Source organism: Sapajus apella, unplaced genomic scaffold (assembly GCF_009761245.1).
Source record: "Sapajus apella isolate SASKATOON/1434 unplaced genomic scaffold, GSC_monkey_1.0 scaffold17, whole genome shotgun sequence".
Taxonomy (NCBI): Eukaryota; Metazoa; Chordata; class Mammalia; order Primates; family Cebidae; genus Sapajus; species Sapajus apella.
In genome coordinates, this window is record NW_022436957.1 from 4,981,362 (window position 1) to 5,006,548 (window position 25,187).

The window sequence follows — 25,187 nt, forward strand, 5'->3', positions numbered from 1 at the left end:
CCAAGTAGCTGAGATTACAGGCATGTGGCACTACGCCCAGCTAATTTTTGTATTTTTAGTAGATACAGAGTTCCTCCATGTTGGTCGGGCTGGTCTCGAACTCCTGAACTCAGGTGATCTGCTCACCTCGGCCTCTCAAAGTGCTGGGATTACAGGCGTGAACCACCGCACCCGACCTATCACAGTGTTTCTTACAATGACCAATCTGTCTCTACTTCTTCACAGGCTAAGGCCAGAGAAAATATAGAGAGATAGCTGGTGCTCCAAATTAAATTTGCATGCCTAGAAGTATCCTGAGACTCCAGAAGCACTTCCCAATGACAGCTGTGAACATCCCTTTCTTGGAGATATGTAGGCAATGGGTGTGAAAATCGTCTTGGGGAAAAGTTTGAAATTCAGTCATGCCCCATGGAGTTTGGAGAGCAGAACCAAGTGATTGTAAGACCCAGACTCTCTGGTTGGTCTCTGAAAAAATGACTATCCCTGGGCAAGGTTTTGTTTCCCATTTTCAATTCAGCTGGCTCTAAATTTGAGGTCATTAATGGATTGTTTAATGTGTATTCCATTGTGGCAGCTAGTCTGCTTTCAGAAATAAGCTAAAATAATCGATTTCTATAAATATCCTCGAAGTCCAATTGCTTCTGGCATATCAGACACAGGCAGCATTTCCTACAGAAAGTTTAGTGAGTGGAATATTTTTGTAGACCCAGACTCAGTTGCAGTCCTCACCACACTGACAACCATCTGTGTCAGTCTACTTATCCCTTCCCATTTTGTTCAAGGGAAATGAAAGTGAATGGGTAGAACCCTATGTGTTCCAGGAAAGTAGAAGAGAAAAGTAATAGGAGGCAAAAATGTTAAAGAAGCTATGACATGCAAGTCACCCTTTTACGTATGTAGTCAATAAGAGTGTACTCACAATACGTGCAAAAAGCAGCATTAGGAAACCTGCTGAAAAGAAAATTGTCAGTTGGTATCATTACCAACAACTGGACTTAATGGCATGCTGCTCCCGATGTGATGCCTGCGATGGATGCAGCTGCATGTTGGTGGCATGTCTGCCCCAAAAATGCAGAACAAGAAATTAATCCTGGGAAGCCTCAGGCCAGCCCAACTTGACATTATTTTTCAAAACACCTGGCCTGTACCTCCCGAAAATGCCAATGTCATGAAAGACAAAGAAAACACAAGAACTAAATACAATGTGGATCAGCGAGACACTACTATACTATACTGTGATAAAAACAGTAATGTATCAATATTAAATTCCTTTCATTTGATAATCATGGTGGGCTTGGAAAATATACTCTAAAGTATTCAGAGGTAAAGGATACAATGTCAAAAATTCACTCTCAAAAAGGATGGTTCAGAAAACACACAGATAACAAGCACATGGGGCAAAATGTTATCAGTTGGCGAATTTGCTGAGGATTCCTGGGAATAAATTCTAGGCCTTTTGTGATTCCTTTATAGATTTTAGTCTTTCAGAATAAAAAGTTAAGAATTCTTCAGCAAAATTTCTTAATGTTTCAAAGGCTGTGGTAGCACAAATTACTAAGAAATCCTTTATCCCACCATCTGATATGTAATCAGATTGAACTTTAATTATGTTAGCATAAGTTTGTGGTAAAAATGACATTCAAAACAGGAAATTTCTTGACCTAAGAAATAACTGCTTAACCTTAGCTAGTTACTCAGTGGAATTTACAATTTGTTAGGATTTACAGAATAACAATACTGATTTCAAATTTTAAAGAAATTATACAATTGGAAAACTAATGCTATTTTTAAAAAATCAATTGCCATATTCAACCAAAAGAAATAAGATTAGTGCAAGGCAGCCCAACAGCTAGGTAGCTGGAATGCCCAATGTAGCAGAAGATCTTAATGCATGGACCCAACTTCTTGTCTACATTTGACTTGGCTGCTACAAGATTAGCTTTTTTTTGTCGAAATGGCTGCATTTTAAAAATAAAGTTGTTTGATTAAATTTCGATTTAATTAAAAAAAATTTTTTTGAGTGTTGAACAATGAGAACACACGGACACAGGGAGAGGAACATCACACACTGGGGCCTGTCGGGGGGTGGGGGTTAGGGGAGGGATAGTAGGGGATGGAGGAATAGGGGAGAGATAGCATTAGGAGAAATACCTAATGTAAATGACACAGTGAGGATGTAGCAAACCACCATGGTACATGTATACCCATGTAAGAAACCTTCATGGTCTGCACATGCACCTCAAAACTTATAGGCATAATATTAATAATTTAAATGTTTGATTAAATTTATCAACCATGAGCCAAATCAGTATTTTCTAAGTTAGTAAAAATATAAATAAATAAAAACGAAACTGAATTTTCTATTCATTTAGTCATGACTGGGGGCATTCTTTCTTAGAAAAAAAAAACAAATATATTTTTGCAGGAGAAAGGTAAGTTTAAAGTCTTTGAAACACATCCATAAATACTTTTTTTTGTCCTTATTCTTCAAAACATTTAAAGCTATCAAATTTGGAAGGAAAACATAAAAGTGGCAAATAAATTTTAAAGGAATACCTCCTTGAATGGGCCCATTCTTTCATAGGAGTAAGTAAAATCTTTCTTGTCATTCTTAATGCCAGAAAGCCTCAAAGGCAAATGTTTTGCTGACCTCCAAGGATGGCTGAAGCCAACGCTCAGCAGTAGCAGTAGGCACCAAAACAAGCTTCCGGGGTTGCTGAATGCTGAAGCATGCCATCTTTCTGCTGACAGTAATCTCCCACGCTTTTCTCATCCCTTATGCCATAAATCCACCTCTATCACATGCTGGGCTAACTCCTGCTCATTCTTCCAAACTGCCGTATCCTAGAAGTGTCTCCAGGCCCCAGAATGACAGGTGTCCCCTTAGGTCTCCCTGCCCCTGACTTCTGCCAGCATAGCACCTATTAAACACTGAGGAACTGTCTGTCTTTTCTCTTTCTTCTCACATGATAATCTCTGACAGCAGAGACCCTGTTCTTCTTACTCACATTTATACGCCCAATCTCTAGATAGGTGTATACTGCAAAAACTCAGTAAATGTCTGCTGGATGACTGATTTAGACATTGTAGCCCATCCTTCAGGACATACTAATACCAACCATACTATGTAGACGTCTCCTACCTGATGACATTTTCTCTTTCCCCACTTGTTTTCTATTTAAAAAATAAAACTAAGTGTAAGCTCTGCTCATGGAGAGTTACAAGTTCAAATCAAACATGTGAGCTCTGACTCAATCTGCACCATCTGCCCATTCATCTGGAGATCATCTGATTTTCTCTGGGATTTTTGTAGCACAAAAAATGCATTCTACAGACCAGAAATAACCTAGAAATTGTAGCTGGAGCCCTTTGTGGGTCAGGATATATTTTTTAACATTTAAGGAATATTATCATCCCATAGGAGACTGACTACTCCAAATTGAAATTCTGTTTCATTCAAGCTGGTAACTTTCCTTCTCAGGCTCACCCCTAACAAAGCTCCAGAATAAAATGTTCCAGGATGACTGAATGCTCATTCTTAAGTAAATTGCTTGTAGCAAACCCATGGCTGCCTGTTAATACAAATACAGTGTACATTTGTCTTTCACAGTTCTTTGTATAGAATGACAGGGAGCTAGACTACATTTGACAGACTTGTTTATATAGTGCCATCACTAAAAATAAGCACTTCATCATAAATCCATTAATCAAAACTAAACCAATGATCCTCCTTCTCTCAAAAAGAATATATTCATTTTCCCAATGCATTACAATAAGTTTGATGAATATTAAACTCACTATGACAGTGATTCTCAGAAAGAGCATTTCTATTCTTTAAAGTATTTACCTGGACTTTCAATATGATAATCCAACACACTTTGAAAGGAGCTGGCAAGAGGACTGCAACAATCCAGTGTGCCTTCCAATCAATAACTAATCCATCACTACCAACTGGCTTTTTCAGAAGGCAGAACCAACTCTGCTGCCCAGGCTGGAGTGCAGTGGTGTGACCATGGCTCACTGCAGCCTTGACCTCTTAAGCTCAAGCCATCGTCCCACCTCAGCCTCCTATGTTGCTGGAACTACATCTGGTTATGTTTTTAATTATTTATGGAGATGGGGTCTCACTATGTTGCCCAAGCTAGTCTTGAACTCTTGGGCTCAAGTGATCCTCCCACCTTGGCCTCCCAAAGTGTTGAGATTTTAGGTTTGAGCAGCCACACTCAGGCTATCAATGACTTTTAACAAGCACAACAGAAGATAGTTTATCTTGACATCTGTGACTATTCCTTGTAGCAGCACTTCTCATTTGGGAATGTCTGGAGACATCTTTGGTTGCTGTATCCTTGAAGAGCAGTGCTACTGGCATCTAGTGGGTAGAAGCCAGGGATGCCGCTAAACATCCTACAATACAGAAGACAGCCCCCTGCCACCACAAAGAATTACCTGGCCCGAATTTCAGTAGTGTTGATGATTGAGAAGTCCTACCTTATAGGTTAACAGATGTAATTTCTAGATCTGTGCCATTCAATGTGGCAGGCACCAACCACATATGGCTATCAAGCCCTTAAAATGTGGTCAGTTCACATTGAGATGCACTCTAAGTGAAATACATGCCAGATTTCAGACTTACTGTGAAAAAAGAATGTAGGATACCTTAATATTTTATAATGAAATTTTATATTCAAATAATAGGTTGGATATAAGGATTAAATAAAATGTTATTAAAATTAATTTCATCTCTTACTTTATACTGTTTTAATGTATACTAGAAAATGTAAAATACATATGTGGCTGCCCTGCATTTCCTTTTGGATAACACTGGGCTGGGGATTCCTCCTGTTTCCTTGATGATGTGCTGTCTCTACCCATGTAACCCACATTCCAATAAGCTGTTAATCTAAAAGTACATTTAAATTCAAAAAGCACCTATTTGCTATATTCATATAAGGTAAATAAAAGTGTCAAGTTATGTAATCAGATCAAAGATATATGAAGTACAAATTAAAGTTTCCCTATTTCTGTTGATTATAAAACCAAGCTGAGATGAAGCAAATGGAGCATGGAGATGCATTTTCCTTTATGCCCAAATGATTAGGAATTGACCCCTTAGCAAACTGTCCAAGTGGACAATTCAAAAACTAGAAGGCACAGAAACAGGGCTTTCAACATCAAGGAAATATTCTATTTCCAAGGAGAGTCAAGCACAGTATTTTGCTCATTAAGAAGAATAAAACTGAGAAGAGCATAAAAATTAGACAAATCTGTTAAACTGATTATTCATTAGACTAGCAACCCTTCTAAGCACAGCACAACATGGACAGGGCTGGATGATAGAGAAAAAGCCACAGGTACTTTCTTAAAGATCTACTTTAAAAGGCAGGACAGACAATTGAAAATATTACATATTGAAACATGAGAATGAACAGGTATATTCCAAATGAGAGTTCACAGTCAAAATCAGAATCAGTGAAGTGCCATACTTGGGCATGGAAATACAAGTAGAACTTAAACCAACAAAAAAAACATGTTATGCTAGAGATGGAAGTGGGAAGCAGAGTGAGCTAATGCTCAGAGCTGAAATAAGTATGATGCTTGTGACTGAGACAGTCATATGAGCTGACTTGCCAAGGTTTTGCATTTATGTTGGGGAGGGTGTAGCAACTGGGCAAACTTCTTTGTGATGGGCCTTAACAACCAGGATGGGAACATAGAACTTTATCCCATAGGCAACAGGGAGCCAGGGAATGGTATGGAAAGAGAGAGAAGTATAAGGAGAACATTTTAGACGTGTACTTGAGGTGGATCAGAAAGAGAAGAAATGGCCAGACAACATGTAATTAACCTAAATGTATAATAATGAACCACCAGCGTGGTAGTACTGTGTCCAGAAGACAACATGCCAAGTGAACATTGGAAACAGGAAATAAAGATGACACCAATTTTGAGTTTGAGTACTAGGGAGGAAGGTACATAGATATAACAATGAATGCCATGGAGGCATTGACTTTGGGATGATTGATTATTGGCTATCAAGGCTGGGACGAGGGTTCCAAGAGTAGAGCTATAAATATAAGGGTCAAACTAAGAGCTATACCATGTTGCTTATTATTTTATAGGATATTAACAGCAGTCTGTGGGCTAGTCGGGAGGTACATTCATCTCCACTCTACCAAGAGTTCAAGACTGCTCGGCCATTGCATGTTGAAGGTGGACCAAGAACTCCCAGAGGTCTATCTTCTAGGATTGCTTTCGTCCCAATGTGCCACACTTTTGTCCTCTAAACTGTGCAGAGTCTTACCCAATGAGCGTGGTCAAAGCCACAAATAGGAATTCTGAGAGAGAGAATCAGCTAAGTTGGGCAAGTCTTGAATTACCAGAAAATCCTGTTTTCTAACCTAGATCCCATGCATTGGGTCCAGTTAAAACCATTCATGATGTTCTTAGTTTGTGTACCCTTCCTGCCTTTTGGCATCATTGTCCACTTGTCTATACCCTGGGTTCTCAAATTCTATTACCTGAGAATCTTGGCAAGGCATGATAATACCCACTGAGGAGTAATGGCCCACATAAGCTTAAAAGGCCACCCACTTTGGAGGTATTTGCATTTTAACAAGGGCCTCTTGAAGACACAATCCTTCAAAAGCCTAGAAGCGTAACTATGATTCAATCATTCAGATGGTGGAGTTGGGGGAATATTTCTTCATGATAATCTTCAAATCCTGCAGTCAACATATGCATAGGGCCTGCCTTATCATAGGGATAAGATGTAAATTTCTCCTCCCTGTACTCCCAATCCTATTTCCTTGGAATACCTTCCAAATGTGATTGAGTCATCACTAAAACCAGTATTTATACCTGAAAGGAAAAAAAAAATGTTTTCACCAAAGTGCTATGTCACCTCCATGAAGGAAAATACAAAATACAAGGCTGTGAATTTTCCCCAACTCATCTGTAGGAGGATAAATGAATATCAAAGAAGTATGCTGAATGACGATCAATAAGGGGCTAAAATCTCTGCTCACAGGGAGTTATCACAATGAATTTGGTATATGGAAAACCAAAGCTCTTCCGCACTCATTCTAACTTCAGTTTTAAGGGAATTCTGACTTTGTTGCTGTAATATGTAAGCCTCCCCTTAACTCCACTGGCAAATGCTTTGATATAGAAAATAAGTGCCAGACAATGAGTTTCACAGGCTTACCTTGAACTTTAATAAGCAGTGATTTCCCCTCTGGTTTCTGAAATTAGGTGTGTCACATGCTTTAACACAATCAGCTTGTCCTAAACACCATGACAATAACTCCATCTGCCTGCAGATATAAAAGAGACTACATCATCCACCTAGTATTCATCAACAATGAAACACCAAGCAAACGTATGGTCAGCATTTTAATGTTAAGTGTGAAAATATGTACAACTATTATGTATCAATAAAATATACTTTTAAGAAAGAAAAACAAAGTATGTTGGCAATGAGAATACCATGATGCCTAAGAGTTATTAAGTACCAAAATGGTAACTGATAATGGTGTTTAAATATTTTGTTATAAAACCATTCCTTAATTTTCAAAAACATTGAGGCCAATCTTAAAGCCCATTTATTTTACCAGCCAATCTAGTTATAATGAGTATAGTAGGAAGTATATCATTCTTGGAAAAAGAAGAAAAGACTGATTAAAATCTCAGATAATCAAACTAAATAACTTGGTTTCTAAGTGTTGTTAGAAATGTTGGACAATCCAACATTTCCGAGTAGGACTCAAGCTTTCACATGAAATGTAAACTCAGCATTTCTACCAATTTCTTCTTGGAAATACAGAAGCAATAAAGGAGAATAAAAATATTTTCTTTAATTCATTTTTAGCAAAACAAGAAGAAAGTTAAAACCCCAGACCTCAAAGTGTCAAAATGACTACAAATGTCAGTGGAGATTGATCAGGGTGTGTTGCAGAGGAGACAGAGATAAACAAACACCACGGGAATCCCGCAGCAGCTGGAGATTTGGCAAAGAGTAGCAGAAGCTCGCTTCCCAAATATAAGGGGCACAGCCAGAGGCACACAACTTTAATCATGTGTTTGCAAGAATAGAAGTCAGGGTGAACCAGCTCTAGTGGAAGCCTCCTGCGCCCAATTAGGTTCCAGAAGCAGAAAAAAATGAATTAAATGAATTATATTTGCAAGCATTGTTCTGTCTCTATGGTATCCAGAAAAGGAGAAATTTAAGTTGTTAGCAAAGAAATTTGAAAAACTAGCCTTTGCTGTCTGAGAAACAAAAAAAACTTATACGTGGCCAGGTGCGGTGGCTCACGCCTGTAATCCCAACACTTTGGGAGGCCAAGGTGGGCAGATCACCTGAGGTCAGGAGTTCGAGACCAACCTGGCCAACATGTTGAAAAGCGGTCTCTACTAAAAGTACAAAAATTAGCCAGGTGTGATGGTGGGTGCGTGTAATCCCAGCTAGTTGGGAGGCTGAGGCAGGAGAATCGCTTGAATCCAGGAAGTGGAATTTGCAGTGAGCCGAGATCACACCACTGTACTCCAGCCCAGAGGACAGAGTAAGACTCTGTCTCAAATTAAAAAAAAAAAAAGAAAAAAAGAAAGAAAAGAAAAAAGAAATTTATATGTAAAACCCTAGGTCAAAGGAAAAAGCCAGCTATCTTGGCATATGGTCATGCCTTTTTTCCACACACACACACACACACACACACACACACACAGAATCCCAGAAATAAAACATAAATTGGTCAGACACGGTGGCTCACGCCTGTAATCCCAGCACTGATGTGAGTGGATTACATGAGGTGAGGAGTTCGAGACCAGCCTGGCTAACATAGTGAAACCCTGTCTCTAGTAAAAATTACAAAAATCAGCCAGGTGTGGTGGTGGGTGCCTGTAGTCCCAGCTACTTGAGAAGCTGAGGCAGGAGAATTCCTTGAACCCAGGAGGTGGAGGGTGCAGTGAGTCTAGATTGTGCCATTGCACTCCAACCTGGGTGACAGAGTGAGACTCTGCCTAAAAAAAAAAAAAAAATATATATATATATATATATATATATATTCCAAGAACCAGCAAGCATATGAAAATTGTTGAACCTCATTAGTCATCAGGAAAATGCAAAATAAAACCACAATGTGATACCACCATATACCCACCAGATGACAAAAATTGAAGACTAACAATACCAAATGATGTTGAGGAATTGGAGCAACTCGAATCTCAAGCATGCGTGCTGGTGAGAGTGTAAGATGGTCCGACTAGTTTGGAAAAAAGTATGAGTTTCTTAAAAAGCTAAAAATCATGACCCATTGTATTAGGGTGTTCTTGCATTGCTATGAAGAAATACCTGCAACTGGGCAATTTATATGAAAGGAGGTTTAGTTGGCTCACAGTTCTGCAGGCTGTACAGAAAGCATGGCTCCAGCATCTGCTTCTGGGGAGGCCTCAGGGGGCTTTGATTCACAGCGGAAGGTAAAGCAGGAGCATGCACAACACATGGCCAGAGCAAGAGCATAGGGGATGGGGGGGCAGCAGGTGTCACACACTTATATCCAACCAGATCCAGTGAGAACTCACTCACTATCATGAAGACAGCACCCAGATATGGAGGATTCGCCCCCATGATCCAAACACCTCCCACCAGGCCCCACTTCCAGCACTGAGGATTACAAATTGGTATGAGATCTGGGCAGGGACACATATCCAAACTATATCACCCAGCAGTGCCACTCATAGGTATTTGCTCCATCCCAGGCCATGGAAAAGGGAAAACAAAACATAAGGGACCACAAGAAAAAGCTGTGCAAGAATGTTCATAACAACTTCATTCATAAGAGCCAAAACCTGCAAACAACCCAGGTATTGATTAATAGGAACACAGAGAAACCAAACATAGTATAGTCATGTAATGGAATAGCACTCACCAATAAAAAGCAACAACACGGAGAAGTTGCAAAAATATTATGCTTAGTGAACAAAAGAAGGTGTCCACAAAAAGAGTGCATACCAAAGTTCTAGAACAAATAACTACATCTATGGTGGTAAAAGGGTTAGAACAGTGGTAGGCTCTGAGGGAGTGAGCATGGGGATTAACTGGCAAGAGGTATGAGGAAACCTTCTGGGGTGATGTTAATATTCTGTGTTTTGCTAAGCATTACATAAGCTTATGCTTTTGTCCAAACCCAGTGAACGTTCATTTAAGATTTGTGCATTTCATTGCATGTAAAATTTAGCTGAAAATAAAAAGTGCTGTAAATACTAAACTTTACTTCATGATGTGCATGCTGAAGTATTTAGTGGAATGTTCACCGGTATCTCCAATTTACTTCGAAACACATCAGAAACTGAGATGGATTAGTATACAGAGGGCCAAATAGATGGATAGATACAGGTAGTGTGTAATGGGTGTTCACTGTAAAATTCTTTCAACATTTCCATATGCTTAAAAATTTGTATAATAAAATGTTGGAAGAATTCTGAAGATATTAAAACAGTAATGAAGGAAGGCTAGTCCTGCATGTAACATGCTGAAACATAAAAAAACCTTAATATTTAACTTAAGTAGAAAGAAAGATCAATGGAACGTAGTAGAAAATTCAGAAATAGAACATCCCATATGGAAATTTAGTGTATGTTGTAAGTGGCAACCCAGGTCAGAAGAGAAGAAAGGGATTATGTAATAGTTTTGAGAGAAATGAGCTGCCTTCTGGAAGAATATATTTGGTTCTATGTCTCACACCTTATGCCAGGATAACTTCCCAATTGATCAAATATTTAAATATATATAAATATGTAGACTTCAGTGATAAATTAAAGAAACCACGGGATCATTCTTCTGTTAATACTAAGGGGGAAAAGTCCTTTCAACTATGACCCAAATGCCAGACATGATAACAGACTGATGAATTCAACCACAAACACGTCAGAACTCTTCAAACAAAACCACAATAAGCAAACTCAAAAGACAGAAGGCAAACTGGGGGAAGATTGTGAGATCTCATAAAGTTAATTTCTGTAATAGATAAGTAGCGTATAGCTACAATGCCAGCAACCCAATAGAAAAAAAAAAAGAGGAAAACAATATGAACAAATAATTCAACAGAAGACAAACGGTTTTTAGTGCCATACAAAATCCTCAACTACAAACATAATAATAGAAAAAATGAATTGCCATGTAATTTTAGCCTCCATTTCTATCAGCAGAAAAAAAAAGAAAGCTGCAGTGTATAATTCACTTTAAAAAGGAGAGAAAGAAAACACACATACACATATACACAACACATAAAAATGTGCTCATAGATATTTTTAAAAGCTTTAGAACATGCATTGCTTGTTCAGGGTGACAGGGAGGTTTTTTAACAGTATATCCTTTTATACTTTTAAATTTTGAAGCATGTAAATGGAATACCTAATTTTAAAAATTAGATTTAAGAAATCGAGAATAATTATATCGCAAATGAAGGCAGCAGCGTGGGAAGCAACCCAAGCTCCAGTCCAACACTGTTACTAATTAACTGGGTGAACTTGGGCCAGTCTCTTATTAACTATTCTGGCTAGAGAGAACCTCAGAAATATTCTCGTTCCACACTTGTTTTATGAAATAGGAAACAGAAGCACAGAATAAATTAAGTGACTTAGCCAATGTCACATGCAGTCAGTTTACGGCAGAGCCAACAAAAGCTGTCGATGTATCAATTTCTTCTTAGATAAGATGGGAGTACTACCATTAAGAAAAGGCAAGCTGCAGAGATGGGTAGAAAATATTTGCAAATCGAAAAACTGACAAAGGACTTATATCTAGAATGTATATCTTTAACTCTCAAAACTCAACAATAGGAACAAAAATAAATATCTAAAGATGCTTAAGATCATTAATCATCTGGGATATCCAGATTCCTAAAAACCACAGTGAGACACCACTGTGCATCTATTAGAATGGCTAAAACTTTAATTTAAAAAACCTGACAATACCAGATTGGAAAGTATATGGAGCAACTAGAAATTTCATGCATTGCTGGTATACAAAATGCAAAATGGCACAACCACTTAGAAAACAGTTTAGCAGTTTCTTATAAAGTTAAACATACACTTAACCAATGCCACATACTCAGCAATACCACTCCTAGGTATTTATCCAAGATAAGTAAAAAAGGACATTTACAGAAAAACCTGTACATAAATGTTTACAGCAGTTTTACTCTTATTCTCCAAAAGCTAGAAGCAACCCAAACGTTCATCAATTATAGCACATCCATGCAATGGACTATTATGCATCCATACAATGGAATATTATGCAGCCATCAAAAGGAACAAATGATTGATACATGCATCAAATTAAGTGGCTCTCAAAAGCACAATGCTGAGTGAAAGCAACCAACCTCAAAAACCTCTATAGTGCATGATTCCATGTATATGACATTCTGGGAAAAGGCAGAATTGAAGGAATGGAAAACAGATCAGAGGTTGCTAAGTTCTGGGGCAGGGAGAGAGGCTGACTAAAAAGCGGGAGCATAAGGAAATTTTAGGAGATGCTGGAACTGCTCTGTGTCATCATTGTGGTGTTGGATACATGAATCTATGCATTTTTTAAACCTACAGAATTGTATACCACCAAAAGCAGATTTTACATTATGTAAATTTAAAAATAAATTTTTCCAGCTTTCTTGAGGTATAATTGACAAATAAAAAGTGTATATATTTAAGGTATACAATGTGATGTTTTGATATACATTATGAAACATTTGCCACCATAAAGCTAATTAACATATCCATCACCTTGAAGAGTGGAGTCATCAATCAAAGACTTCTGTGATCCTTTCCAGTTCTAGAAACATAAAGATTCTTTCACTTTAAAAAAAAAAAAAAAAAAAACAAGCAATTCCCAAGGAACTAGAACAGGTTTGTATTACATGTGGCACAAAAAAAATCTTATAATTTTTCTTTAGGAAAGATAAACCTGAATAACTATGAAATTCATAACGCAATGACAATGTGGAGAAACAAAAACCATGAAAAGAGTGTAAAAATAATGCCTTAGAATTTCATTTCCTTAACAATTCAGCTAGGTTTCAGGCATTCTAATTTTTCTCCCATTTGGAAGTGCTAAATTAATGGAAAAATAAGCCAGTGCATTTTTCTGTATTTCTATATCTCACTGTTTTAAGTTTTGCTGATCACACTTTAAACTTCCTTTTTATTTAAAGGTGAAATCATTGATAAACACCATCTCCATGAATCATTTTTCCTCCCTCAAAGCTTGTTCTTGTGACATCTGGACTGTCTAGAAGGACGTGACCCTTCAAATTATTCCTTGTTTATTTGCCATCTCTTTTGTTCCAAAAACTTTGAGTAAAATCTCTCTCATATAGTGTTTTTTTTTTTTTACCTTTTTAGGGTGATGTACTCCTTTGAGAATATGACGTAAGCTATAACTCTATTTGAAAAGGTTTAAACAAAAACAAGACCATAAATACTGGCTTAGTCCACCTGTGCTTCTATAACAGCATACCTGAGACTAGGTAATTTATAAATAACACAAGTTTATTCTTATGGTTCTGGAGGCTGGGGAGTCCAAGATCAAGGCACCAATAGGTTCAGCATCTGGTGAGGGCTGCTCTCTGCTTCCAAGATGGTGCCTTGTTGCTGTACCCTTTGGAGGGGAGGTTCACTGTGTCCTTACATGTCAGAAAGGATGGAAGAGCAAAACAGTGCTTCTTCAACCTTGAGCCCTTTAAAAGGGTGCTAATCTTGTCCATGAGGGTGAAGCCCTCGTGACTTACTTCCCAAAAGCCACCCCTCTTAATACCTTTGTATTGGGGATTAAGTTTCAAACTTAAATTTTAAAGGGGACACCTTCATTCAAACCATAGCAATACCCCTACATACACAATTCTGGTAGCAATGTCAGAGGTTCAAGAGCTTTATGAGTCCAGTGGATTTCAGGATTCCAGGGACATAGAGCACAGCTCCTGAGGGAAACCCTAGGTTCAAACCCTTGCTCTGCTATTTAACAGCAGTTTGACTTCGGGCATGTATTTATCCTTTCTCTGCCTTTATTTGCTCAACCACAAAGTCCAAATAATAGTACTGCTAGGGGATGGATGTAGTGGCTCACACCTGCAATCCCAGTACTTTGGGAGGCTGAGATGGGAGGATCCCTGAGACCAAGAGTTTCAGATCAGCATGGGCAACATAGCCAGACCCCATGTCCCCAGAAACATTTTAAAAAATTAGCTGGCTGTGGTTGCGCATGCCTGTAGTCCCAGCTACTTGGGAGGCTGAGGCAGGAGTATAGCTTGAGCCCAGGAGTTTGAGGCTGCAGTTAGCTATGATCACACCACTACTCCAGCCTGGGTGAAAGAGCAAGATCCTGACTGTTAAAGAAAAACGTGCTATTAGGATGTAACCATGTCTTGTCACTGGAAAGCCTCAATAAATATCACCTAGAAGGTGAAAGAAGAATTGACTGATGCCATTTTCCACGGCTTCTAAGTCAGCTTCCTTAGAAATTTGGATTCTATGGCGTATCATCAAAGTGTCATCTGCAATCCACTAAAGTCAACTGAAGTGCCTCCTGGTGGGAGATCCAGAAATGCAATGTTATCAAAGCAAATTATGTGCAATTTTATAGACTTTCATTTTCTAATGTATGACTAAGGGCTACAACTAGTAATTGAGTTATTAAGAGTTACCAAACTAAAATTAGCACATTACTTGATTTTATGGAAGCCTCTAATTCAGTTTTCTACTCAGAGTCTGCTGCCAAACAACCCATGGCAATATCACAAAATACTTACATCTCATGCCTACAGGTACTTGGTATCTCCTAGACTATAGGAAGGGTGCTTGTTACCACAGCATCATCAGCATTGTCTTGATTGTGGGATGGTTTCAATTGTTGTTACTCTCAACTTTGATGATTTATATTTTATAACTGGCTTCATCATTATCAATTTTGTTTACTGAGAGTCATTCAATGGACCCAAGGACAATATAATCAATCATATTCTGCCCTATAATTTTCCAATGATTTGGTTTTAAGTTGTATTTATATACCATGATTCCAATGGGAATCATTCAAATTCTGATGGCTGTAGCAGACATGCACATAATCCCCCAAAATATTCTCACTATTGGCACCCAGTGATCGGTTTTTAGGGAGGAGTAGGGTTGCCTGTTGGTTTGCTTACTACTGGAAAGTAAGAGTCGGTAGTAGAGATGAGACAATGAATACCGTCTTTTTTTTCTGTCAAAGGAGACCATAATAAAACATGCATGCATACATACACACACAACTAAGAATCACTAGGTAGCTAAATTTGAGATTAGATATCAATACTTCCCACCTGCCAGATCCTGAAGAAGTGAGTAAACTTTTCTGAACTTATCTAGGAAATCCAGACATCTACCTGGCCTCCTATAGAGACAAACTTTTTTTGTAAGGAGTAATTTGGTGTTTAACATTGTGTTTAACATTGGGCTTTGGGAGCCCCAGGGTCTCTCTCACAACTATTCCACTCTGCTGTGGTCATGTGAAAGCGGACATGGACAGTACAAAACAACTGGTGTGACTATGTTCCAATAAAGTTTTATTTACAGAAATAGGTAACAGCCCCACTGTCTGTTAGTTTACTGAACTCTGCCATACACCATTGTGAAAATAACATGGCAAAATGCTGGTGATGATATTGTTGCTATCATCATCATCATCATCAAAGCACTCCCATCTGACCTTCCGAATCACAGAGGCAGGAGCAAACACTACTCAGGACATTTTATAACTAAGGAAGGCAAGTTCACAAGAAGCTAAGGCTTTGTCCATGGGGTGGGTGGATGTACTAAGAGAAGCCTTTAGCTTCCCTGACTAATAGGTGTCTCCTCTCTGTTAGAGAGCTCGGAAAAACCTCTGCCCATTGTACCTTTATTTGTAAGGGATAATTTTCACGTCATGACACTGTCCTCACTACTCTCTGAGAGAAGCTAAACCTTCTCATTGCTGAGATATAAAAAATGCCATGGGAAAAATAGGCTTTTATTTATATTATTGTAAGCTTTTAAAAATGATTTTGCCTGAATAGGCTATATTCCTCTTTTCTGTCTGATTATTACCATTTTTATTACCCAGTTGTAAAAATATATGTTTGCCATTTGTCTGAAGAACAATGCAACTCTCTCCAATCCATCACATAGCTCTGCTCTTAGCAATTCTCACAGCTCATCAGGAAAATGATTGCCTGATTAAACAGGCGTGACTAAGCCACAACATCCTCAGAATGTGCATGGAGCCCTGGGCCCCGAATGCATCTTACTCCAGCAATGCCAAGCATCGCCTGATGCACAGTGCAAAGAGCAAGACCAAAGGGGAGTTTTCAAAGGAAGGAAATCATGTATTTTACAATGAGCAGCATTTGTAAAAGCTATTTTCCAAGTTATTATGTGAATTGATTTTGGGAAAGCAATATGATTCTTTCAGCCTGATGATTCGACAAAATGAAAACCTTCAGAAAGAGAAAAAAATAATCAGGTAATCTTTCTCCTGACCATGATTCATCCTGTGTTAACTCAGGGCTCCATTGAAATGCTTATTGTGCACAAAATGTCCTCTGATAATTTCTTTTAAAACATTCATTGTCAAACGAGCAAAGCAACAGTCGACAGCTGAGTCTTAAAACCTAGAGTTCAATACTGAGAAGTGGGGTTGAGTTGAATCCTATCTCTGCTACATGGAAAACATCCATATGCCACTCACTGTTACTTCAGATGCAAGCTACTTGTAAGACTCAGTTTTTCCATCTGTTAAATGGGAAAAAAATAGAAACTGCCTTATGTGGTTAATGTATTGACATGCAGTTGACCCTGAGAGAGGAGAGGGACTGGAGAGTGAGTTAATAATCATGCTTACATGATGAAGCCTCCCTACAAACCCTTAAACTAAAGGATTAGGAGAGATTCTGGGCTAGTGAAGACATAGAAGAGCTGGGAGAGCGGCACTCCTGGAGAGAGCACAAAGCTCCACTCCCCTCCCCTACACCTCGCCTTGTGCATCTCTTCCTTCTGGCTGTTCATTTGTATCCTTTGTAATATGCTTTATTATAAACCAGTAAACATAAGTAAATGTTTCCCTGAGTGTTGTGAGCCATTATATTAAATTATCAAACATGAGGAGGTGATTAGAGGAACCTCCATTTTATAGCCAGGGTCAGACGCACAGGTGACAACCTGGGGCTTGTAATTGTCATCTGATGTCAGGGAAAGTCTTATGGAACTCAGCCCTTAACCTGTGGGGTCTGTGCCAACTACAGGCAGTTAGTGTTATAATAGAGAAAGTAATAAAACACCCCATCAGTGTCCACCAAGAATTGGAGAATTGGTTGGTGCAGAGGAAAAAACCCACACATTGGTATCAGAAGTTGTATAAGTGTCAAGAAAACAGTATTCTTCTTTTATTGTCAATCCTCTGAACTGTACATCCACTTTCTCCTTGAACTCCTACAATCTGATGTCATCAAAGAATTGTCTTATAGTCATTTTGCTCAGAACCACTCATACTTTTTGTCACTAACCAACTTACCTTGCTATCTTACTGGTTTTGAACTCTGAGCATTTCTTGTCAGCTGAGCCCTGCTGCTATGTCTGAATGTGTCCCCCAAAATAAAGAGGCTGGAAACTTAATCCTCAATGCAACAGTGTCTGGGGGAGGGAACTGTCAGAAGGTGTTTAGGTCATGGGGAGCTCCACCCTCATGAGTGGATTAATGCTGCTATAAAAAGGGTTTTGGCAAAAGCAATTGCAGCAAAAACAAAAATTGACAAATAGGATCTAATTAAACTAAAGAGCTTAGACATAACAAAAGAAACAATCAACAAAGTAAACAGACAATCTACAGAATGGGAGAAAATATTTGCAAACTATCCATCCGGCGAAAGTCTAATATCCAGAATCTATAAAAAACCTAAACATATTAACAAGCAAAAACCCAACAAGCCTATTAAAAAATGGGCAAAGGACATGAACAGACACTCCAAAAGAAGATATACATGCAGGCAGGCAATAAACATATGAAAAAAAATGCTCAACATCACTAATCATTAGAGAAATGCAAATCAAAACCACAATGAGATACCATCTCACACCAGTAAGAATGGCTACTATTAAAAAGTCACACAAAAAAAAACAGATGCTGGCCAGGTGCAGTGGCTCAGGCCTGTAATTCCAGCACTCCAGGAGGCCAAGGCAGGCGGATCACATGAGCTCATGAGTTCGAGACAAGCCTGGCCAACATGGTGATACCCTATCTCTACTAAAAACACAAAAATTAGCTGGGTGTGGTGGCACATGCCTGTAGTACCAGCTACTTGGGAGGCTGAGGCAGGAGAATTACTTGAACCTGGGAGGCAGAGGTTGCAGTGAGCCAAGATCATGCCAGTGCACTCTAGACTGGGCTACAGAGCAAGACTCTGTCTCAAAAAATAAATAAATAAAAAGTAAAAAAATAGATTCTGGCAAGGTTACAGAGAAAAGGGAACACTTATATACTGCTGGTGTGAATGTAAATTAGTTTGGCTATTGTGGAAAGCAGTGTGGCAATTTCTCAAAGAACCTAAAACAGAATTACAGTTTGACCCAAGAATCCCATTATTGGGCATATTCCCAAAGGAATACAAATCATTCTACCATAAAGACAAATGCATGTGTATGTTCATTGCAGCACTATTCACAATAGCAAAGACGTGGAATTAACCTAAATGCCCATCAACAGTAGACTGGATAAAGAAAATAGACACCATGGAATACAATAAAATCATTTAAAAAAAAGAGATGATGTCCTTTGCAGCAACATGATTGGAGCTGGAGGCCATTATTCTAAGTGAATTAATGCAGGAAGAGAAAACCAAATACGGCATGTTCTCACTTATAAGTGGAAGCTAAATGACGAGAACACATGGACACAAAGAAGGGAATAATAGGCACCAGGAGCCGGGCAGAGTGGCCCATGCCTGTAATCCCAACACTTTGGGAGGCCGAGGTGGGTAGATCATCTGAGATCAGGAGTTCAAGACCAGCCTTGCCAACATGGCAAAACCCTGTCTCTTCTAAAAATACAAAAATCAGCTGGGCTTGGTGGCGCATGCCTGTAGTACCAGCTACTTGTAGGGCTGAGGCATGAGAATCACTTGAACCTGGGAGGCAGAGGTTACCGTGAGCTGAGATTGTGGCACTGCTCTCCAGCCTGGGTGACAGAGCAAGATCCTGCCTCAGAAAAAAAAATAATAAGTAGACACCAGGGCCTACTTGAGGATGGAAGATGAGAGGAAGGAAAGGATTGAAAAACTACCTATCAGGTACTATGCTTATTACCCGGGTGATGAAGTAACTTTTTACCCCAAACCCCCATGACATGCAATTTACCTATATAACAAATTTGCACATGTACCCCTGAACCTAAACTAAAAGTAAAAAAAACAAAAAAAATCATGCTTAAAAAAGAGGGCTGCTTTAGGGAGTGGGTTCACTCTTCCACTCTCTGCCATATGAAGACAGACTTCCTCTCTTGCTTTTCCACCTTCCACCATGTGATGACAAACTAAGAAGGCCCACATAAGACGCCAGCACCTTGGTCTTGGACTTCCCAGCCTCCAGAACTGTAAGAAACACATTTCTGCTCTTTATAAACTACCTAGCCTGTGGTATTCTGCTATAGGAGCACCAAACGGACTAAAACACCTGCCTTAAAAAATATTTGTTATTTATTTATCCATCCTACTCAGGTTTTTTAATAAGGAATTTTTGATATCTACTGCATTATGTTGCCAAAACTAAAGTCAAAATTAAGTCAAATAAGAAATTAAAATGTCTCTACTAATGACCCATCTGCTTTCTGATCTTACTTCTATTTCTCCACATTTCTCCAAAACCAGAAAGTCTCCTGACTGGCCCTATGGTCACTCAGGATCATTTTATTCTCAGAATCCAAACTTCTTCCCTGCCTAGAATGTCTACCTTCTTTCCTTCCACCTAGCCCAGGGTTTCTCACCCTCAGCGCTACTGATATTTTTGCAGGATAATTCTTTGTTGAGTGAGAGGAAGCTGTCCTGTGTATTACAGGAAGTTAAGCAGTGTCCCTGGCCTCTACCCACTGGATTCCAGCAGCACCCTTCCTAATTGTGGCAAACATAAATGTCTCCAAGAACTGCCAAGTAGCCCCTGGAGGATTAAATGGCCCTTGGTTGACAGCCCCAGTATCAATGTGCAATATTATCAATAATATAATAACTAATATTAATAATAATTAATGTGCAATATATTCTAATCTGAGAGGTCAAATGGTACAATTTAGCACTACAGCACTGCATACATTACTGTCCTGTTATTCCATTTTTTAAAATTTTACTTCACAATCATTTTGTTTCTTAACTAGGGTAGCATAAGGCACAGAGCAGGGGCTCAATAATATTTATGTGCTGTGTCCAAAGGGAATAGTTGTTTGGTTGAAACTAAATCTGCTGGCCGGGGGCAGTGGCTCATGCCTGCAATCCCAACACTTCAGGAGGCCAAGGTGGGCAGATCACCTGAGGCCGGAAGTTCGAAACAAGACTGGCCAACATGGCAAAACCCCATCTCTACTAAAAATACAAAAATTAACTGGATGTGGTGACACATACCTGTAATCCCAGCTACTCAGGAGGCTGAGGCAGGAGAATCCCTTGAACCCAGGAGACAGAGGTTGCAGTGAGCTGAGATCACTCCATTGCACTCCAGCCTGGGTGACAGCAAGACTCCATCTCAAAAAAAACAAACATAAATCTGCTAAGTGACCATATCCTATAGTGAGCTTTAAACTACCAATTTTAATAATTTAATGATTCTAAAATTGCAAATTAATAAATTATGTTGGATCCACTTGAGAAACTATGATTTGTCTGGCTTTTAGACTTTAATCAAACTTTAAATAGCATTCCAAAGTGTTAGAAATATTTCTGCTCTTTTTTGCAAAGAAGACAAATTGGCTGATGAAAATCAGTGGTTTTAGGTCACTCAGGAGTGATTAATCAAGAGATATTTGAATAAACATTATTAAAAGACAACACATAAGATGTGATTAAGATATAATGATTATCAGTAATCATAAGGGTGAATAAATGGTTTTAAAATGTCAATTTATGACATTCAGTTATATTGTAAGAACAATCCTTTCATGTATTCTCTGTTTGTATCTATATTTACACTGGCAATATAAATTTAACATTAGATAATTCTTGAAATATGTTAATATTTAAACAGACAATTATGCTTATCAATGTTTTCATTTAAACTAAATCATGCTTTTTGAAACATTGCTGAATATGTGATCATACTTCTCTTTTAACTTTTGTTCATAAAATAGAGGATATTATTCCTTAGCACTAGATTTAAAGTATTTGTGTTAGTCTCAAATATTTCCAATACTTCTCATCATTTTAAAAAGTTACCTTCTCAGTACTGATCTCGCAAATGTTAGCAGGTTTTTGAGGCATTTGAGTTGCAAGGACTTACATCTTAGTATAAATCCATCATGGCTAAATTCTTCATTCTTCTTCAAGTGTCCACACAATATCCAACAACCTGATGAAAAGTAAAAATGTTAATCAGTTGAAAAGTAAAAATGTTGATCAGTTCCATGTATCTACATGTTTGGCACCACAGACAAAACATGACTGCCAGAAGTTTTCCTTCTCCCTTTGACCTGATGCTCCAGTGTCACACTGATACAGCAAAGGAAAAAGATGGTGTTCTGGGAGAGGAGAAAAATGAAGCTAGTCTTATTTGTTGAGACATCTTATGGTTATGTGAGCACCAAAGAAAAAGAGACATCCTTTACACAGTTCTATTACCAAAGGAAAAATTCAAGGAGGTATTTCCTTCTTGGTATCCAATGACTGACTTACTCACACACCTCTCTTATCCCAGGCCACTATGCTCTGATAAATTGTCTGCATTGGGTTTTGGCTTTTCTCTTGTTTTGAACCTGTTTTCCTATGTCCGTGTTTGAAATGAGTTCTAGAATCCCATCAGCAAGTCTAGTTTGGATGAGATCTAACTGTCCTTCCAAAAGTTGAAATTCATGAGCATCCCTTGATCTGTGTGTGTCTGAGTTGTATTTTAGATTGGTGCAAAAGTAATTGTGGTTTTTGCCATTACTTTTAATAGGGTTTAGAAGTCATTTAAGATCCTTCAAACCCTTTGTTCTGGGGACCAAGGTAGATTCAGGGTCTGACCAACAAAGTTGTTCTAGATTTCTGCTTTCCTAGGGAGCTGCTCAAGAAAATTAGGAAGGACCAATCTCTTTGCCTGATAGTCAACAGGACCTAGGGTGGAATCAGGGAAGCAGGGTTAGATTGAAAGTGAACAACAGAGCCCAACCTCACATAGAAGTACCTGTTCTGACTCACCCAGTACTCAGTGTGTAGTTCACGACAACATAAATGCCTGCTTACAGCTGTAAAAATAAGAGAGAAGATGGGTAAATAGCTGATTGGTATCTGTAGTTAGTTTGCAAGCAGCAAAAGTAAGCTGATAGAGGGAAAACAGAAAAAGTAGACATTCTCACAATTGGACTCAAAATGATTTTTTTGTTTGTTTGTTTTTGAGACAGAGTTTTATTCTGTCGCCAGGCGCCAGGCTGGAGTACAATGGTGCGATCTCGGCTCACTGCAATCTCCGCCTCCTGGGTTCAAGCAATTTTCCTGCCTCAGCCTCCCAAGTAGCTGGGACTACAGGCGTGCACCACCACGCCCAACTAATTTTTGTATTTTTTAGTAGAGACGGGGTTTCGCCATGTTAGTCAGGATGGTCTTGATCTCTTGACCTCGTGATCCACCCGCCTCGGCCTCCCAAAGTGCTGGGATTACAGGTGTGAGCCACCACGCCCGGCCAATGATTTTGTTTTAATTTGCAATATAAGACATGAGTTCCTTTGAAGATTTTATACAGGTAAGTAGATAGCTAGATATATTGATAGATTACATAGATAAATAGACAGATTGGATAGATGGATGGATGGAAGGATACCAAGAAAGAGACAGATTTGCAACCTCTGAAAGAACCAAACCACTCTTTTCCTCCTAATGCTGTCTTCCTCACCTGAAATGTACCCCCTTCACCCTTCCTACCTGCACAGAGCCTATTCATCATTTAAGTCCTGGACTGATGAACAAAGAGGAAGAACATAGTGACAACTCAGAAATAAGATTAAGTATCAGTACTTCTTTTAAATTACGTAATTTCACTAAATAAATTCCTGCTGCTCCTCTATGGCTGTTATATGTCATTCTAAGCTATCTTTGACCTGGCCCATTCCATCATATCTTCCCTTCCATGCCATCCTCTACCCAAGACAGCCCTTACAACCAGGGTTGGTGATCACCTTGCTACAACATCCACCACCCTCACCTGCAAATGGGTGTCTCCAACGATGGTATCACTGGATGGCTGCTAGGGTGGTGAAAAAAACACAGTTTTGAAGCCAGAATACCCCATTTTTGGACATTAGCTTCTTTGTTTACCAACTCAGTGACTTCAGGCACATTATTTAATCTTTCAGGATCTCAAGTTCCTTAGATATAAAACATGAAACAATAGTAATTCCTACTTCATGGGGATGATGTAAGGCTTGAATGAGATCATTTATTTGACCATCATACTTAGAAGTGTCAACCACTGTGAAGGGTCTGAAATTTTAGCAAACAAGCTAGCTTGCCTCAGATTCAGGGTTGCTGGCAGAAGACACGAAACTCCTGAGTCAGAGACAAATGACTCTACTACTCACAGCGGTATCAGCAGCCAGAGTATCATCAGTTAAGCCTATTTCCCAATCTCCAATTGACAAGATGAAATGCAAAGGCCATTGAGACCCCTGCACACACAGCGCATTACATTATAGGAGAGAGAACTTGAATATTTTATACTAGGCAGTACACCTGCCTGATCTTTGCCCTAGAGAGAGGCATTATCTCTATAATACTGCAGAGTAAGCAAACAAATCTGCTGCATGCTCTAGACGAGACACTATCTCATCTCCCAAACTGTAATGGACATAAACACCCTTGAAAAGAGAGCCTGGAATAAAATAAGACATACTGAAACACAGAAAACCCTTGGAAAGTTATTAATATTTCCCAGTAAGAAATCAGGAGATCTCCACTCATTTTCCTTTCCTTGCTCTTGCCATTTCTCCTGCCTGGAATTTTCTCTTTCTTCCCTTCACAGATCCAAAGCCTTTGCTTCAGTCTTCCTCAGATATTCGCCATGATGGGACAAGAGGATCTGGTACAGCAGGAGATTCAGTAAGACTGGACGAACTGGGAGTACATTGAGAAAATCACCAGCAGCATCAAGAAAATTGCAGACTTTCTCAACTCGTTTGAATGTCTTGTTCAAGATTTGCAACACTAAGGGAGAAATTGACAGCCCTTGAACAGAGAATAGAGTACATTGAAACATGGGTGACAAAAGGTGAGATACTCACCTAGCACAGTGCCATGCTGCTGGTGGGAAGTTGCTTTACAGAGCACAGGCCATGTGAGAAAGGACCCAGCAGCCTTCAGCTCCTTCCTTTCTCCTTAAAGAGCAACAGGGCTTATTGTTGTTTTTCTTTTTTCAAAAGTGTGGCCTTTGGGTTCCTTTGGGTTCTTTCATGTACATCTGAGGATGCGATGTGGTATGTGAGAAGTCTAGAGGAACTCTTGGAAACAACATTAGGTATTTTTCCTTTCCAGTAACATTTTGTAGATCTACTTGTCAATGTATTTGAGACATTCACAGTCAAATGCATGGGACCCTTTGTGAAGGTCCTGCCCACCCCTGTCTTTCCTTTCTCTCTCAGACTTTCTTTAAAGTTCTCATTGCTTCTATGAACAGTCTTTGTTTCCTCCACATCTTTGGTGGGAAGTAGGGGGCAGTCCTAGCCAAGACACTCATGCCCTGGCAATGTGACTACCAGAGAATGTTGTTGCTAACCCACCAGTTTCCTGTTGATTTGGAGAGGTCAAGGCCAGGCCCCCACTAGGCTTGAAGGAACATTTTCAGATGTTTCTTTCTGTCACTTGGGGTGTCTGTGCCTCTCAAATTTCCCTAATAAACTCCTCGACTTTATCTGATTGCTGTGATTATGGTAGAAATAGGACCTAGAGAGGGGTTTACTTATTCCATAG

At 39.0% G+C, this 25,187-nt stretch overlaps 1 long non-coding RNA gene and 1 pseudogene across 6 annotated transcripts in view; one reads left to right on the plus strand and one right to left on the minus strand.

Annotated features, from left to right (window-relative positions):
* LOC116556631 overlaps positions 1–25,187 on the minus strand; it is a 131,551-nt gene that overhangs the window by 81,643 nt on the left and 24,721 nt on the right. For 5 of the 6 annotated variants that reach the window (XR_004271101.1, XR_004271098.1, XR_004271100.1 and 2 more), the window contains exons 3-7: positions 22,428–22,474; positions 21,532–21,600; positions 12,775–12,846; positions 9,577–11,740; positions 7,205–7,313 (exon numbers count right to left, since the gene is read on the minus strand). This is a non-coding gene — a long non-coding RNA (uncharacterized LOC116556631). Of the gene's footprint in view, positions 1–4,767; positions 6,859–7,204; positions 7,314–9,576; positions 11,741–12,774; positions 12,847–21,531; positions 21,601–22,427; positions 22,475–25,187 lie in introns of those variants that run through there. The other variant, XR_004271099.1, reaches the window with a different exon arrangement.
* On the plus strand, positions 24,115–25,136 carry LOC116556630 (annotated as a pseudogene).